Below are 19,348 nucleotides of genomic sequence, written 5' to 3'. Positions count from 1 at the left end.
GCGTGGGTCCCATGCCTGTAGAGCCAAGAGATCAATGCTACTTCTTACTGATGAGGCCCAACAAGGCTGAAACATGTCTGAGGATGCTTGTGGTTTCATGCAGAAGGGATGTGACCAAGCAGTTCGGGCTGGTCTGCCCCTTTTAGGGTGGGACCAAGCCTGATTTGCCTATGAGTGTTTGTTTTGGATTCCTACACAATTGGTGCTTTACCCATCTCTGAAGTTCTTCCTATGTTTTCAGTGATGAAAGGTATAGTCCACTCGTTTTAGCTTGATACCATTAAGAAATGTATTTATCACCATGGGTGCCGGTTTGGGTTCGGTCTTTTCCCTTTTGTAATGGCTTGGTAGGTGAAGAACGATGGTCTGGAGGGTTGCCAGAGCAATGGCAGAGGTTGGGATTCATTGTAAACCTTCCAGCCATCACCGCTTTAGTTTTGGAAGTAGGACAAACACATTTTCAGTTTGGATGTATTCTTAAATTTCTGATCGAAATTAGGAGCCAAGTTATTTTATTCTTCATGCTTTTATTATCTGCATGTCCAGTAATGGTTTAAAACGGTTGCAATCATCAAGATGGTTGTAAGGTTTTATGAAACACATGGATGATTTCTGAAGGGAATGTAAATGTAATTGTCAATTCAATTCAGTGATTTCCTGGTGTGAAACGAACATGTTGATTACCCTTGTGGAAAGGACTCCTTTAATGTTCTGCCAGCAGTGCTACTTCACATTCTTCTGCATTGATGCCCATAAGGCCATGGGAACGGAGGATAGCACAGGGGCAACGCGCTGGTCTTGGGAGCAAGACCGCGCAGAGCAACAGAGGTTCCAATATAAAAGCCTTGTAATCACCATCTGCAATGCAAAAAGGATGATGAGACTTTTAAGAAGTTTAAACCAAAAATACTCAAATGTTGCAAAAGGTGCTGGGCAGCATATGCTGTGAAAGCAGAGACTTTTTGGGCTCCATGATGTTACAGTGCACAGTACCTTTGCTAAAGTCTTGTTTAGGGGTGCAACTTTGTAATCCATGCTTCGTTGGGGTGCCCTGCTGCAGTGTCCTTTAGTATCACCCTCTAACGTAGGGGAAACATCTCTTCCACTGGTGCCACTTGTCGGCCATGTGCCGTGCCCCCTACACGGTATGCAGGACTTGACCCAGAGTTGTCCAACCCCAGGCTTTGAAGGCCGGAAACATGTTGGAATTTCAGGATACCCTGCATTAATATTCATTAGATAAATGTGCATACAATGATTCTAAATGTATGCACATATTTTCTCATGAGTATTAATTAGGGATGTAGATTATATGATAAGTATCAATGGAAATTGTGCATGTTATATCGAAAGTGTTTAATTGATGATAATAAGAATAATCTTTTGGCTATATTGTCTGAATATGTCAGAAATTCTAATGATGTGTTTATGAAATGTTGGAGATCAGAAGCGCAGGAAGTCTTGCGCAATGCTAGCATTACAGAGGAGATACTATTGCAGAACCCTGATAAAGCTAAGAAGAAACTATGGAAAACATATTGAATTAAAACCATAGAATAACCATAGAATAATGTCTTAAATAGAGCATTCAAGAAAACCCCATTTGCACATATACAGTATGGCTCAGTAGAACCTTATTTAATGCAATCTCCTAATCCTCAGCATCGCTCAGGGCTTCTGCGCTTGAGATTCAATCTATGGAAAACAAGAGAAGTTACAGGAAAATTGTAGCCTTTAAAACATAAAAATCAGTTATGTCGTTAATGCCAAAATGCGAATGAAACATTGGAGCATATATTGGATGAATGCCACAAACTAAAACCGTTGCGGACTAAGTATTTTATGAAACTCCTTGAGCCATATATGATCATAGATGCAAACAGTTTGTGGAAATATATCTTTCAAGACCAATCCACATCTCTAGGTTATGCCATTGTGAACTACCTATTGGAATTGAAATTGGACAATGAAGAGTTGATGTAATAGGAATTGAAATGATAAGTGTATCTTCAATTTGGCTAGGTTGGAAAACTTGCCTAATTTAATTTCTTCTTTTCCATGTTTTGTTATTTTTAATCAAGCGATTGTAAGGTTTTGTGTACACTTACTTTTGATCAGGTTTTATGAATCATGTTTTAAATTGTTAATATTTTATAGTGTATTGTGAACTAGTAATGTGAAATACTTGTTTTTATGTCGAAAGGTTAAATGTTTCAGCCAAATCAAATAAATAAATAAAATTAGGGATATCCTGAAAACCCATCTGGATTCTGGCACACAAGGCCTGGAGTCGGGCTCTCTGTGCCACTAGTGAAAAGAGTAAAAGCGGTTGGGTCCAGCTTCCCCTACCTCGCGCCCACCCTCTGGAATGCCCTACCTCCCACCATCCGTGGCGAGGACTCCCTCACCACCTTCCGCAAAACACTGAAAACTACCCTCTTCACATAAGGACCGACACATCAGCACAAATACTTATCATTTAGGTTTGTAATTATAGCCCAAATGCAATATTTGTAACAACAGTATGATTTCCTGTACTACTCATAATGTGTCAACAATCGCTATCATATGTACCATGTAACTAAGTTATTGCAAGTAACAGCGCCTCAATGCCCCTGGGCTGCTTGCGCGCTACATAAATTTAAATAAATAAATAAATAAATAAATAAATAAACCCTGGACCTGACCCGTCATTATGTTTTGTGGCACAGGCAAGGGGCCCCAGATGAAAAAACATCCTGATTACAAGTCTGGTAAGCACTCCCCTAGCATCCATGGGATGGCCATGCTGAAATAGCGTCGCGGTTCAACTATTCTGTCAATCAAGCACCAACAAATTGGGGTCCAACGGAAACAGAAAATCTGGTACTGTAGGTTTAGCATTTCTGAGCTAGAAGCCCATGCCACCAAAAGGCACAGCATACAAAAACCTGGCACCAACATCCCTAGCACGTGGGAAACAAGGTTCTGAAAGCTGGAAAACAGCCGCTTCAGCACTGAAGCAGTGCAGGGGTGCTGAAACGGGTCCCAAAATGCACCACTACCTACCCACTGCACATAACAGAACAGTAAAGAATGTACACTTTAAGTGGCTCTCTAAAGAGTTGAACATTGCCATGCACACAGACACAAAGCATAGATGCTTTGCCATAAGATGCCTGGCATGAGAAGTGGAGGATTTAAAGGTATGGCTAACGTAGACCTTCGTAAGAAGAACGGGGGGCTCTAGAAAAAAGAAAAAGACAAGAAAGGTCTGCATAACCTGTAAGAACTACTTCACCTAAAGTATCCCCATGCCCCCTTTATAGAGCCAGAAGATGAGCACAGAAAAGTCCTCCCCACCCACAACACCGGAGGTAAAGATGTGGAGGGCGAAGCTCCTGCTGAGGGTGTTTGTCATTTGGAAGATGAACCACTCCTAGGGGGAATGCATTGCCATCCTCAAGAGAGCCAGGGCACGGCTCAATGTTCGGACAAAAGAGGAGGATGAAGAAAAAGACTTGAAACCCTTAACTGCCAGGCTATATAGAGAAAACATTTGAAGAAACACAGCCTTCTGCCCACTGTAGCCCCAGAAAGGATTCAATTGAAAAACACCAGACTCATGCCATGTTACTTCGGTCAGCCAGTTACATAAATAGCAACATAGACGAAAAAGTGCAGCCATTCACCACATGACCCCCTTTACATAAGAGGCCACCCAAAGGATGATGCTTTGGTAGTGTCCACTGCAAGAAAGAGATCTGGTGCACCTGTGTCCAAGCGGAGGCACCCACCAACGAGGAGAACAAACCAATACATGCCATGGCTACCACTGAGCCATACAACAGCCACACAGTTTACAGTGATAGCCTCGAATGCAAAAGCATTGAAAAAAATGCATTTTTTTTAATGGGGGGTCCCCCGTAACCGCAGTTTTTTTTAACCTTTAAAACCCATTATAATAAAAATAAAACCTTTACCTTTAACATTGGGAACTATTTTTTGTGAAAAAAGCCAATTCGGCACTGCAAAAACCCCAAAAGAAGAAAATGAGTTAATGAGTTGCTCAAGATGCTTTCATGAGTTTTCCAAATGGGGTACTGCCCAAAACAAGACTGTTGGGTGGGCCCGAGAAGGCGCCTACTTACCAACAAGCTTTTCAGGCTCATACTCTACATAATAACATGGCCAGCAAGGATATGGACTTTCCTAGTTCCATCAGGGGCAAGAATGCTCAACCGGGCAAGGGTGAGGAAGAGGTGCTCTGCCCAAGGTGGCACTACCTCCAATGCTTTTTTGTATCCGATGCCCTCCCAGGGGAAGGGAGAATAGTGGCATGCCCACAATTGCCGACCCATTCTGACATGCACAGCAGTTGGTTCAGGCAGCTGGTTCTGATCTTCAGGAGCCCAGATGCTAGCTCATATGTGCCAGTGGTACTCATAGGGTATCCAGCGTTACCTGCACATTGACCACTGATCATGAATGTCAGGAGTTAGACAGCCATGTTTTGCATTGCAGTTACAATGCACACAGAGTGATTGTGGCTTGGCCATTGCTTTCCTCCCTCACCCCTTGGCAGATGCATCACCCTTCTGTAATCTGGGGTATCCCTCAGTGTTGTGAGGCAGGAGGAAGTGCAAGTGGGGATGAGGGTACTACACGGGGGTGGAAGGAAGTACGAGATGGTGATGTGCAAGGAGGGAGGGGGATACATAAGACTGTGTAGGTAATGGAGGTACTCGCTTTGTACTCCTAGCATCCAAGTCTGGTAGGTGTGATGGGTTGCCCGCCATGAATAACCACTCCAGACGCACAAGTCAAGTTACAAGGGTGTTTATTGGAATTCCTACAACAGATTGGCTGTGGAACTGGTGGGAGATTTTCAGTGCTTTAGTGAGAGTGGCACTAGGGCCGTCCCTCGCTCCCTACTTCCTGCCAGTATACTCCCCTCACTAGCCCAGGTGTTCCTAACAGGAATGTTAGTTTCTGTCCGTAGGCTGTCTTACTCTATTGATGTTTCCCTAAGACGGTGGCTGCCTAATTCCTACTGGGGTTTTCTCCACTTCCCCCGGCCTACTCGCTTAGTATCCTAGCGAGTTAGGGATGGTGCCTTTTTTCACCCGGCGTCACTCTCTCTTTTTACACACACATTTTTGCCTGACCCTTCACTACACTGGGTTCATAATATGTACTTCTCCCACCATGCTACTATGCCTACAAACTCTCACTCTACCTTTCCACCTCCACCCTTTGATCTTCTTGTTACTCCTGTTCTTATTATCAATCTTACCTCCAACTACCCCCCTGCATCTATCTCCGCTGATGTCTTCTATTCCCTCTTTCTTCCCACTCTATTTCCTTGTCTCTTGCTATTCTTCTTGTTAGGATCTCTTTCTCTCTCCTACCAATAATCCTATTCACCCACTCCCTGTCGCCCTTACTGCTCCCCCTTCTATACAATTCCTTCTACGTTATTATCACGATCACTCTACTACCTGTCGTTACTCTAGTCCTATTTTTTACAGACATTACAACTGCTACTTCTTACTACCACTTCCTCTCAATCCCTACTCTGTTTCCCCCACTACCACTATCTCTACTCCCAACAACTACCTCCACCACTCCACTCCTCCTACTCTACCTCTGTTCCTCACACTCCACTATCACACAAACACTTCACAGATCATTTCTCTACAATAGACTTTGCACTCCTGTCTCTCTTGCCTCCTCTGGTCTCTCGGATGCCCTCCACTACCTCCTGTCCTCACCCAACTAACCCGCACTAAACCACTCAGACATACTTACTTAAATACCCCACCCCCTCCCAGGATGGCCACTTACCTTGTCCAATGACTTAAGTTTCTTTAGGGGGTTGTGTCAGGGGAGGGTCTGGGAAGGTATCAAAAAGGTCTTGTAACTCCCACCCCCTTCTTCAGGCAGTCCTGCTGTACTTCCAACATGGCCCATGAACTGGTTTCTATGGAACACTGGTGCCCAGCACTTAAGGCCTCTTAATATTAATATACTCCCTGGTGGTTTAGTGGGTTACACCTTCCTAAAGAATTCCTTGGAGAAGGCCTTTCTTTCTAAGTGCAACTTTCCTGGTGGGTTTGTGGCTGGTCTCCCTCTCACGGCCTCCATAGGCCTGGAAGTGGCATATTGCGGGAGAGCGACATCATGTGCAGGTAGGTGAAGCTGGAGACCAATCCATCCCACCCCTGAATTAACATGCATCGGAATAATCGCAACGGGAAAGCAGGTAAGGTGGAAAAGATTAGGCCGCAAGCTTTATTACACAAAACCATTATTCATAACCAAGATACATAACACAAACAGAAAGAAATGTTTTGCGGGACCAGGGATCAGGTGAGCAGGGGCCCTGCTCCATCACAGGGCCAACTCGAGGCTGATACCTTGCCCCCTTTAGCAGCTTATGAGAAACCATGCCCAGTGTTCCTGCTGTGCTTTTCTCTTTATCTTTCTCTTCTCTTTCATGTTATTCATTTTTCTTTCATGTAGACTAAAATACCATGCCCAGCGTTACAGCTGTGCACCTCATGTTTATCTTAAGACCTACTTTTATCAGGTAATGTGCCCAGCGTTCAGCTGTGCTCTTCACTTGCCCCTTCTACTTTCTATGGTTAACCTTTTTGTTTTTGGGCGGGGAGGGCGGGCATTCTTCTGTCCAAACATGCGTGTGGCTTGTGCCACCGTCATGCCGAGGAGTAGATGTGAGTGAGCTCACCCTTTCTCCTCCTCCGAGGGCATGTTAGGGTGACATTGTTTTTTCTGGCGCTCCCTGGCGCCAGAAAAATTGCCCGGGGTGGCCGACCTTTGGTCTTTTGCCGCCCAGACACCACAGCCATTCGCAGGTGTTTGTCACCAGCCTTGTTCCAGGCCCGGGCACCCGTGAATCTAGTGACTCCATTGTTGGGACAGGGCCCTCTCCCTGCACACGTTAGTGTGAAGGGGAGATGGGCCTTTCGGTTTCCTGTATAACCTCCTCTCCCCCGTTGTTGTGGGGGTAGGGGAGCACTTCCTACCTTCATGGCCCCCTCTAGGCTTATGTGCCAGGGCCTTCCACCTCCGGGGCCCAGGGTGAGAAGAAGCTGTCTGCTGGAGCCGGTCGGTGTTATGGAGAATACTGCACGCTACAGTGCTAATTCCTTCCTCCAGTGTCCTCTTTTTTTTTGTCGGGTGGCTGGTGTTATGCTCGCAGGTTGTCATCGTGCTTGGCCATTGTAGGTGGCTCAGCCTGTTCTCCCATTGCAGTGGCATGATCCCCCTGAGCACAGCGGCGGCCAGGATGCTCCCTTCCACACAGGAAAGGTGGGCATTGGTAGGGGTCTGCCTGTACTCACTCGAGCACTGCAGGTGGCATGGCTCCCGCCCCGTCCCTCTCCTGACAGGGCCGTCACATAGGTCTGAGTTAGTGTAGCATGGCAGCGTGTTATTTTGCAAGATCGTGGAATCATGGGTGGACCGCCAGAGACATGCACAGAAGGGGTGACGCAGAGACTGGTATTCTGCATCATCTGCTGCTATGTGGAAAGTATATGCTCCTTAGCGCCGACACCCTCAGTGGGGGGCACGTTGATGGCCCTCGTTGCTCCCAGTGCTCACCCCCCCAGGCTCTCATTCAGACTCTCACTCCTTCATGGCCCCCCCCACCCACGGAGCCCAACCCCCTTACAACCCCAATGAGAGGCATGACCAGTTGGATGAGTGGGAGAAAAATTGCCACAGCAAACTTTATTTAATACATAAAGTCAGGAGTTATCTTATAGGTGTTCCGTTTTATACTCAGGATTCTGTGCTGAGAGCAATGCAACTTCCCCCCTCCCCCCCCGCCCCTTCGGGTCCTTGGGGGACCCGACGCAGACGCCCAGTCCCTTCCTCAACAGTCCCTCTCTACCCTTTGGCCATTTCTTTGTTTTGCAATTTCTTTTTCTTTCATTTTCTTTTCCCCATCTCTATTTAAGTGCAATTTTCATTCCATGTATTATTTTCTTTTCATTCTCCATTTCCGCTTAGGCTCCTTTTTCAAGGATGCATTCAGGTCTCCTTTTTCCCCCTTTTTGCTTCCCTTTCCCCCGGATTCCATCTTCCCCTTTCCCCTGGTTGGCTTGTTAATCTTTCTTAATATTCTCACCCCCAAAAAGGTCTTCCCTTAGCCTGTCCTACCAGGGAGCCGCCCTCCCCCTTCCGTCAAGACCCCGGGCTGCCCTCGCTCTCCCGGCCTTAGTTGTCCCATCCCCTCCGGCCCCTTCCCCATAGCACCCTCCGCTCGACCTGGCCCCCCACCCAGTGTATCTTTAGATTTGCTTGAGCTGCCAATATCGAATGCCCCACTTCTCTTGAACCCCCCTCAACAACCCTTAACCTCCCATGGGCCCCCTTCCCCTCAGTTTCCAACCTACTTGCCGGAACACCGTTTATCTGTGCAATCTTTCAATTCACCCCCCCCCCTTGCAGACTTCATTGTTCAACTTTTGTTTCCAACGATGCACTTCCCATTTCCCCCACCCACTTTTGGAGTTGGAAGGTCTTCCAAGCCCCCTAACCCTCCCCATTAACGTGGGCCACCCCTGAGTCTAATACTCCTGGGCGCCGTTCATACTAAACTGATGGCTGTGCAGTTCCCCTTGTGGTATCCGCCAGTGCTTTCTAACGGGAACACCATGTAACATCAGCTGGGCTTGTCTGCAAGAAAAAACATCACACATCAATACAACAATGAATGGGAGGGCGGGAGGGCAACATTGTCAGGGAGTCGGCAGAGAAGTGGCCCAACTTGCATTTTCCCGGGCCTTATGTAGCGAATGGCTGGGGCGCGCCGGCCCGCGTCGCTCGGGATGACGTCACGCCCCTGCCCCCCGGCTCCCCCTTCTGGGTGGGGAACTGCTAGGCGCCACAACCCACCACCCACCCCGACTCCCCTTCCGCCGTGCCTCGTGAGGGAGTCACCACTAAGGGGGGCCCCCGCCGAGGGGCCCTCCTTTGTAGGGCGCGGGAGCCCGTAATAGCGCCAACACCCTCAGTGGGGGGCACGTCGATGGCCCTCGTTGCTCCCAGTGCCCCCCCCAGGCTTTCATTCAGACTCTCACTCCTTCACAGCCCCCCTCCTCCCACGGAGCCCAACCCCCTTACAACCCCAATGAGAGGCATGACCAGTTGGATGAGTGGGAGAAAAATTGCCACAGCAAACTTTATTTACATACATAAAGTCAGGAGTTATCTTACAGGTGTTCCATTTTATACTCAGGATTCTGCGCTGAGAGCAATGCAACTTTTCCCCCCGCCCCTTTGGGTCCTTGGGGGACCTGACGCAGGCGCCCAGTCCCTTCCTCAACAGTCCATCTCTACCCTTTGGCCATTTCTTTGTTTTGCAATTTTCTTTTCATTTTCTTTTCCCCATCTCTATTTAAATGCAATTTTCATTCCATGTATTACTTTCTTTTCATTCTCCATTTCCGCTTAGGCTCCTTTTTCAAGAATGCGTTCAGGTCTCCTTTTTCCCCCTTTTTGCTTCCCTTTCCCCCGGATTCCATCTTCCCCTTTCCCTTGGTTGGCTTGTTAATCTTTCTTAATATTCTCACCCCCAAAAAGGTCTTCCCTTAGCCTGTTCTACCATCTTCCCCTGCCTTTCGCTAAAGAGGGGTCCTCCTCAACTATCCCCCCCCGCTCGACTTGGCCCCTACCCCCCCGCATTCCAAGGCCCCCCACCCAGTGTATCTTTAGATCTGCTTGAGCTGCCGTTCTCGACCCCAGGTCCGACCGAACACCGGCAGGTGTGCGCGTGTGTTCCTTCGCGCTGCAAAGCTAATCGTGCCGTCTGTTTGTATGCGCACCCGGGGCATTCGCGATGCCGACATGCCACCAAGGCCCTCAAATAGTTTCATTGGCATTATTATGTAAATACGCTCAGAACAACATCTAACGGCTACAAACCTATTAATTAAGCAGAAACATAGGCTTCCCCCGCATGCGGAGACTTTTGAACATTGAATGAAATAACGTTGCAAACTGATTTATTTATTTCATGCGGGGACGGAACAATTGCAGTGATTAGGTTGTTACATGAGTGGCCTATTTCCCGGCAAGTTTTGCAGCATGGTGTTGCCCTGTCGTGGCTTTTGGTGAATTCCAACTATGGGTCGAACTATAGCAAACGACCATGATCCGTTCCCGCCCGCCTCATGCCACCATTGCCTGCAAGGCTTGTCCCTGGTTTCCCGTGCAATATCGTCTCCCCTTTGTTCAAGAGACATGCGTTTACCCCGTCGGCCCTTAACTTTATCCTCATCCTCCCGCGAACCCGACTATGTGTCCCGTGGGTAATTCGACTTCCAACCCCCCAAATATTCACACCGTGGTGTGCGTCAATATAAGCACCCCTTGCAACGCGGCCGCCGGCCCCTCACTAAACTGCCATGCGCCGCGGATGCCCTCCCCCCTAGTTCTTCCTTCATCAGGCATGTATTTACCTTGTATTCCCGGCGCGAACCAAAATCTTCTTCTGCTCCAACGCCTGAGTCCTACCGCCGATCGATCCTCTGTGACACGCGTGGAACACCAACCTCCTGGAAAGCCGACCTTCCTGGAAACCCAATCAGCCTGGAACCGACGCAACCGAATTCCCCGAATTCCAACGTAGCTCTCCAACTTCAGCTGCAACGTTGTCAGGGAGTCGGCAGAGAAGAGGCCCAACTTGCATTTTCCCGGGCCTTATGTAGCGAATGGCTGGGGAGCGCCGGCCCGCGTCGCTCGGGATGACGTCACGCCCCTGCCCCCCTCCTCCCCCTTCTGTGTGGGGAACTGCTAGGTGCCACAACCCCCCACCCACCCCGACTCCCCTTCCGCTGTGCCTCGTGAGGGAGTCGCCACTAAGGGGGGCCCCCGCCGAGGGCCCCTCCTTTATAGGGCACGGGAGCCCGTCGTTGCTGGGGGCAGGTACCAGAGCAAAATGAATAGAGCCCTACACCCCATCAATAGTGGTGAAACAAGCAATGTAAAAACAAACAAAACAGTTGTTTGCATTGATTTCTGTGCTCAGGGAAGGAGGTGCCCCAGTAAGAATGGGCTACAATGGCAGGACCTGACTTATGACTACTCCAAATGGTCCCCGGGCCCCTGACTGGTCGTAGGGCGTAGCCTGACTGATAGAGGGCACTGCGGTTTAAGCACATGTGGTTAGCATTTCGCTCGCGGCGCATGGAGTGACAGGTTGGCGCTCTCACTCTGGCCCCTGAGGCGACCCCTCAGGAAACAGGTCAGAAGGAACAAAAGGCATGTCAAAATGGGGGCAAAGCCCCAGGAGCAAATTTGAATGGAGGCCTGAGCATGAGGTGTTTCATCCCAGCAGGGGGTCAGGCGGAGACCCAGGCCCGAAACCAAAGCAGTTTGAGCAAGGTGAATGTTTCCCCAAAAAAAGAGGGTGGCCACAGCAACAGGGCATTGCAGTATGCAAGCTCACTCCAAACGGAGCAAGCTTGCAAAGGGCGGCCGGACCAGGATTCTTGTTTGTGGAGCAACATGCTTGGCGTGCAGTAGTTCCTTCTTTTTAGAAGCCCAGGGCCAAGCGATCTGCAGAACGCAAGCCGCATCGAACTTGGCGAGACTGGGATGCGGCAAAGCAAGACAGACAGCTGCTAAATCCTGTTGGGGTCAGTGGCGTGGCAATCCTCACTGGCTATGGTAAGCTAGAGGAGGAATCGCTTTGGGAAGCAAACCCGGCACCGGAAAGAAAAAAGATGGGCCTCGAAAGCCACCACACTTACAGAGTCTGCCGTGCAGAGGGAGTACCCCCGGTGGAGGGAGCAAGGCCTCTAGGCCTACCAAGCCTGCAGGGCAGAAGGATAAAGAAGCGAACTCTGGGCGCACTGTGAAACAGGCATATTGCATGACACCCAGATGTTGTAGGTTTGGAAGAGCGAGCTGCGCTGTACATATCTCTCGGCTGGGAGAGGAAGGTGTAGATGGTTGCCGGTGTGCCCCTCTGGCCTGTGAGCCCTCCCAGCATATGGAACACACATGACACAGTGTTCTCTGTCCAGGCTCCACGGTCACACTGGCGATCCGTGGCATGCCCCGCTTTATTATGTGCACATGCAGAGTTGCGTCACTCTGCTGCGTGTGTGCCCTTAAATAAAAAACTAATACAATGGCACGCATACGTAGCTTCAACATTTCACTGCAAACTTAACAAACACCCCTTTATTTACTTCCCTCCTAGGCCCACGAGATCACGCTCAGCCTGTGGACCGGGCACACCAGTACAGGCTTTCCCCTCCCTGCCCTCTGGGAATACCTCCTGCCCGCCTCCCAGATTGGGCCCTCCTCACCTGCGTCCCCTCGACCCAGGGGACTCTGTGGATGGGCCAGACCACTGCCCTCATCCAGTACCTCGACACAGTCTCTTCGCTGGGTTGCCTCCGGCCTGGTCTCTCCCACCTTCTTAAAGAAACTGCCATTTCAGGTGACAGTAGCAGCTCCATCCGTCACAGTCACCATAGATCCACACACTGCAACCACGTCCATGGGACTCGGCTCATAAGTCAGTGACAGTTTGCCTTGTGGATGCCGGTTCCTCACTAGCACTTCATCACCAGGGATAAGCTGATGGGGTCAGAGTCCTCTTCTCACGTTCTCTCCTTCTGCCCTCAGTCTCCTTTCTTGCTCCAGTTGTGCATCGTCAATCATGGCTGGTTCTCGCTCCCTCACTTCAGGTATTAACCCGCTCGGGCACCGTCGAAACATTGCTTCCGCTGGTGTCACACCAGTCGATGCATGAGGGGTGCTCCTATACTCCCTCAGAAACTGTTGTAGGCAGTGGCCATGGCCATGAGCGATCCGGAACACCTTGTTGAGAGTCCTCATGAACCTTTCGCTCTCTCCATTTGCATGGGCCAGACTGATGTAATTTTCCTGTATTGTATGACATACTCTTCCATCAACTGGGCGAAGCTGTCTCCTTAGAATAGCGGTCCATTATCTGAGCACAGGGTCTGAGGCAGCCCATGGTGGCAAACATCTTTTCCAGCTTCACAGCCACCTTATCAAATGAGCGACACAGACTCAATTAATTTGACGTCAGGGTACCGTGGCCATTCATCCACCACCACCAAGAAGTGAGTGTCTCTGCAGGTGGACCCAAAGTCTGCATGCACATTCTCCCAGGACTTGTTCCTCTGGGCATTGTTTCAATGAGGGGCTCTCTCTGTGCCGGGGCTGCCGCTTGACACCACACACAGGCCGACACAAACTCTTCCACCTGTTTCTCAAGATCAGGGAAGCACACTTTCTGGCATAACCTTGCTTTCGTTTTCACCATGCTTAATTACCCTGGTGCGCCAGTTCAATGACTTGTGGGATTTTACACATCGGCACCACTATGCGATCTCAGCGGAGTAAGAGCTCTGACTCGACAAATGTCAGCTCCTCCTTCACCCTCCACAACTGTTCTAGCACCACCCATGCCTCTTGGGTCCTTTGTGCCAGGGTGTCCACCACCGATTTCCACGACCCCTGCTGAAGGGACGCCTTTAGTATCAATAAAAACACTCATCCTCTGCCGCAGCCCTTTCAAGCTCTTGGTTCAGCACTGAGTTTGGGGTCGCCGATTCCACAACTAGCTGTACTAGCTCGTCGGCCTCCTCACCACTGATGTCTTCATGTTGTTCCACCCTGCCTCTCAGGTGCCTTGACAGATAATCTGCTGCATTGTTATTGCTCGGCCGATACACCAGCAAGACCCCATACTCCAGGAGGGCCAGCATACACCTCTCAATCCGGGCTGGGGGCTTTGATGATGAGCCGGCCAAGATTGGCAGCAGAGGCTTGTGGTGTGTCACCACTGTCACCGGCCATCCGAGCACATATTGGTGAAAATGTCGATACCCCCACAAGACCGACAGGGCATCCCGCTCGATGTGTGAGTAACGCTGCTGTTTCCGACAGTAAGGAACGCAACCAGACCAAACGGACTGGCGTCCACCACCACCTCAGATGACAACGACAGATCGAAAAACACCATGGTGTCCTCTGCCGTCAGTGCCCCATTCACATCCTCAAAAGCAGCTTACTCTAGCGGGCCCCACTGCCATGTCGCATCTTTCCTAGTAAGGCTTCTCCGGGGCTCCGACCTGAAGGCTAGGTTCTGGATGAAGCGGCCACAATAGGTGACCATCCCCAGGAAGCTTCGGACTTTGGTTAAATTGTTTGGGGGCCTTGCCTTCACAATGTCCTTGACCTTCCGGGGGTCAGGTGGCCCACACCTTCCTTGAACACGAATCTGAAAAACTCAATTTTTCTTTTCAGCAATTCGCACTTGTCGTTGTGTAAGGTCAACCCCAACACTTGCAGCCATTCCAGAGTCTTTACCAGCCATTCCATATGTTCAGCCCCTGTCTTTGCGAACACCCGAATGTCATCGCTGATGTTGAGAACACCTTCCAGATCTGCCACGGACCCACATATATATGATATGATATGGCATTTATAACGCGCCTATACACAAGTGTTTCAAGGCGCAACGAGGCAAGGGAGGGGGTACAAAGGGAGGACAGACAACGATCCTACTAGGACAGGTTTCATTCAGATCGTACAAGTGCATCGGATGGGGAAGGGGGAGTGTGCCGGGGGAAAGGATAGTGCAGTACATGGGCATAGAATAATGACAATAGTAAAGTAACGGCCAAGGTGGCAAGCGCAGACATCAGGTGTCAAGTGCTGGTGGTGGGACTGTAGGGATACAGAAACAGTCCCTAAGTGCGGGGTTGCCAGGCAGGCGGTGCTGGAGTCTATGACTGGCAGGAGAGGGACCTGGGCCCGAGAACAGCGGGTGGCCAGGTAGCCAGTGCAGATTCAGATTTAGCCAGGCGGCCAGCAGGGGAGAGGAGGAGGAAAGGCAGAGGCAAAGAGAAAGGTGCTTCCCGAACTGGAGAGGGTTCTCATCAGGTTTCAGGGAGGCAGGGAAGCTGTTCCAGAGGGAGGCCCCAGCCGAAGAAAGAGATCTACCACCAACTCGTTGCTTGGAGAAGCGACTGACCCTAAGGAGTTGGAGGTGGATGAGAGAAGAGCTCAAGAGGGAAGATATTTAGGAAGAGAGTTAAAGGTATTGAGGCCTAAGGCCCCAGAAGGCTTTGTGGACAAAGCAGAGGGTTTTGAACTTGATGATGTTCTGGAACACTTCTGCTGCTGATGATACACCTAAGCTTAGGCGTTTGTACCAGTACAGGCCCCAGTGTGTGGTAAAAGTGGTTATGTATCTCGAGTTAGGGTGTAGCACCACCTGGTGGTAGCCAGCATGCAGGTCAAGTTTTGAAGAGAACCGAGCCCCTTGCAGTTCTGCAATGATGTCGTCGATCGTGGGCGTGCAGTGTCTCTCACGCTTGATATCCTTGTTCGGGAGCCTCATATGAACACAGTTCCTCACCAAGTCAGGCTGCTTCGGCTTGCGTGTGATGGCTATAGGCAACACCCATGGGTAGGTCCATCCACCTTCTCGATGATGTCCTGCACCACCAGATTATCCAGTTCTTTATCCACCAGGTCGCGCAGATGGAATGGGACTCTACAGTGCTTAAGCGCAATTGGCTGGATGGACTCATCAATATGCAGCCTCACAGGTTCGCCAGCCATGCGGCATATCCCCTCAAACAGCTGACTGTACTTTGTGAGAAGTCCCTGTGCGTCCTCCACATACACTGCATATGCAAAGCTTACGATGCCCAATGCTTCTGCCACTTCACAGCTCAGGAGAGTGTTGCTGCTAACACTCCCCATGTAGAACTGAGCTTTGATGGATGTCCCTCCATGTTCGACTTTCACCACAAACGCTCAGGCCAGTGGAATGGACTGCTCACCACCAAACGTGAATATACGTGCCCTTGGCTTCTGCAACGTGGGAGGCACCAACATGGCATCATAATGCACCCTTGCCATCACATTCACTGATGCCCCCGTGTCCACCAGCACAGCTACCGTCAACTCATTGACCTGTACAAGACACCATGGCTACCTTCTGGTGGTGGTGCACAGTGCACTAATACTGGATATAAAGAAGATATTTTCCTCCTCATCCTCTTCTTCCACTTTGTGAGTCAGGCCATCTTCCCCTTGATCTACTTGGGAGACATTGGGCGGGTGCTTTTGGGCCTCCCTCTGGAACAGCCTCCCTGCCACTGTAAAACCTGGGGAGAACCAGTTCTGGTTCCGGAAAGCACCTCAAGACCTTCCTCTTTGTTTCTGCCGTCTCTCCTCCTCTCCCCTGCTAATCTGTTCTGTCTCGGCATCGTGCACCTGGTCACCCTCTGACTTTCGGGTCCAGGTACCTGCTCACCCTGCCACCCACCCACACTGCCCCCTGGCAATCCCTTGCACTGTGGTCTGTATCTGTAACCCTACAGTCCCCCCCATTCCCCCCCCCCACTTAGCAAACATACCCTGTCTGTTGGCTTAAACCTAGCACTTGCCACTTGCTGGCTGCACGATCACTGTTGCTTTTATATATCTTTTTTCATGTTTATCTATTTATTTATTCCTTTTTTTCTCAGCACTCGACCCTCCCCTCCAATGCACTTTCCCATTTCTCTCTCCCATGCACTTGTGCGTTCTCAATGTCACTGGGCCTAGTAAGATCGTTGTTTTCGTTCTCCCTTGTTCCCCTCCATTGCCTCGTCGCACTCTGAAACACTTGTGTACGAGCGCGATACAAATAAAACATTGGTCAATCAATCAATCAATAAAAAATCCTGCCCTTACCGGCCCCCTCTGCACCACTACTGGTAACAGTGCCCTGCACATCCAGGCATAGTGATCGAGCGTCCCACAGCATCCACACGCTTTCCACTGTGCAGGGCATTCTGCCGGGTTGCGGGAGATCGTAACCGCACTTGAGGCATGACTCTAGAGACCTGCCTCCTCTGTCATGCTGACCAACACTTGGTCGTCAGTCACCTCTCCCTCCTTGACCTCGGCACACACCTCTTCCATTTTCACTGGCCGAATGGCCGCATCCATTTTTGAAGCCCTCACTTCGGACACCTCATGGGACAGGCACAGCTCCGGTATGCGGGCTGCGTGAGTCCCAGTTCCCGCAGCACCAGCCTTCTCAGCTAGCCAGACGAACATCCCTGAATGAGCTGGTTCCTGAACATGGCCTGTGGGTTTTCCCAAGAAATGAATACTGTCTCACGGAACAGCAAGAAACCTTTTCACAAATTAAGTACTCATAACAGCAGAAAGGAGTGTGGTCATTCAGGAATCATAATGAATAATTAATTTTATATTTTTATTAACATTGATTCATAAAACACCATTATCATGTTTTCTTAAAATCAATCAAATTTATCACAAATGTAATAAAAAAAGTTTTATCAAAACATTTACAAAAAGGTATGTGCAAAAAGAGATACCACAATATCTAATAGTAGTGGTAATCTATAAGAGACAAATAGTTCCCATAACCTCCAGATGGAACATTAGTTTTGTCCTCTACGTTTCACTTAAGTGCTAAATGTATTGTCACTAAAGTGCTAAATGTATTGTCACTAAAGTGCTAACTGTGTCACTAAAGTGCCATGTGTTATATCACTAAAGTGCAAAATGGCAACTAAAGGTAGGCTTAAGAGGGAAAATCTATCTCAACCCCTTAATACAAAGAATATCCCTTCATATTTAGCTTTGTCTACTCATTCATCTAATTAGTAAAACGCCAACTGATGTTCGTCTTCTTCAGGACAAAAGAGCATATGTCAAAAGAAATGCATTAATAAAAACATATGACAAAAAACCTCTATCTTGGGCGAAGGCCCATTTACTGTGTCTTTTTCATCAGGCTTAATTTCTTCAAGCCAAGTGAATTGTATGGTAGCCATACGCCACAACGTAATTTATGTCTAAGATAATGCAAAAAAAGGAGTGGTAACGGAATTGTCTGTTAATGGTAACAATGCTATGACCATCCTTGCAGCAACTTAATCATTAAACGAACAGGACAAACTTGCACGGTAACAAAAAATGTGTCTGTGGTGTAAATAGTTAAGCATGAGTGTAGCAAAACAATTAAGTTTGCCCATCTTAAATGCAAAGCAGCTGTTTAATACTGCAATGAAGAATATCACGAGCCCTAGGTTATTAAAAAAGGGCCATAATTTCACGTAGAATTACTTGATCAATGGAAACGCCAATCACGAGAAATTGCTTTTTTGATTTCATTAGGATGGGTGTTAAAGGTCATCGCGCAAACAAGCCGTGAGTTAGTAATATATTCTTTCTTTTTCTTATTTTTAACCAATAATGTAGCTCTATGTTGGTTTTTCGCTTTTTTCGCAGGATTGCCTAAGGAGATGGTGGGGTATCCTCTATCTGACAGTCTGTCCTGTATTATTTTGGATTGAATGGAAAAGTCCTAAAGTTTTGTACAATTCCGCCTAGCTCTGAGGAATTGACCATTAGGGATATTCTCCCTAAGGGCTTGTGAGTGGAAGCTGTCATATCTGAGAATGGTGCTCCTGTCTGTTTGCCTCCACCTTGGTCCAAGGCTCAAGGGGGCCCCAGAAATATCAAACTCAGGCATTGGTGTAAGCGCCCCTTGCTGTCTTGGCACACGCGCACCCACTGGGGCTGCTTGCCCTGCCAGCGCCTGGGCTCCTGCACCATCTTCCTGGTCACCCATGGTGGCGAGCGCACGAGCACTCCACGTGGAAGCTCGGGCCGCAACTCAGGATGGCCCTCCTCCAGGCAGAATGCACTGAAAAAATTGAGAGTGCAAGTAGTAGCCAACACTTCCACCCTTGGGCTTGCTGTAGTAATTGCTGTAGTTATTGTCCCTCCACTAGTGTCCAAACAGCCAGGAGAAGTTCCCAGAAAGTGATCTGGATGGGACAAAGGGAAAAAAATCCCTGTGCCTCACCCTTCCCCACACAATGCTGGATTCCAGCACCAGAATGCCCTGTCTAAGGGGATCCAAAAACTCCTGTAGGAGGCGCACGAGCACTCCCAATGGAGCTGCAACCCTCACCACCACGTGCAGAGAAAATGGCAGCCGTCCGCTTAGAACTTGCGACTTCAGCATGAAAATCAGGAGAAAATTGCCCCCAAGAATTCTCACCGCCTCAGACCTGCGGGTTCACACGTCAGATCGACCATGCAACCTCATTGCCACTGTAGATGGTTGCCAGTGTGCCCCTCCAGCCCTGTGAGCCCCCCAACATATGGAACAAACGCGGCACAGTGTTCTCTGTCCGGGCTCCACGGTCGCACTGATGATCCGTGGCACCCTCGTTTATTATATGCACATGCAGCAGAGTTGCGTCACCCTGCCCCTTAAAGGGGCAGGCACCACAGAAGCCACTGAGCA

Source organism: Ambystoma mexicanum, chromosome 8 (assembly GCF_040938575.1).
Source record: "Ambystoma mexicanum isolate Mex_15411 chromosome 8, UKY_AmexF1_1, whole genome shotgun sequence".
Classification (NCBI taxonomy): domain Eukaryota; kingdom Metazoa; phylum Chordata; class Amphibia; order Caudata; family Ambystomatidae; genus Ambystoma; species Ambystoma mexicanum.
This window is presented reverse-complemented; position numbering follows the sequence as displayed.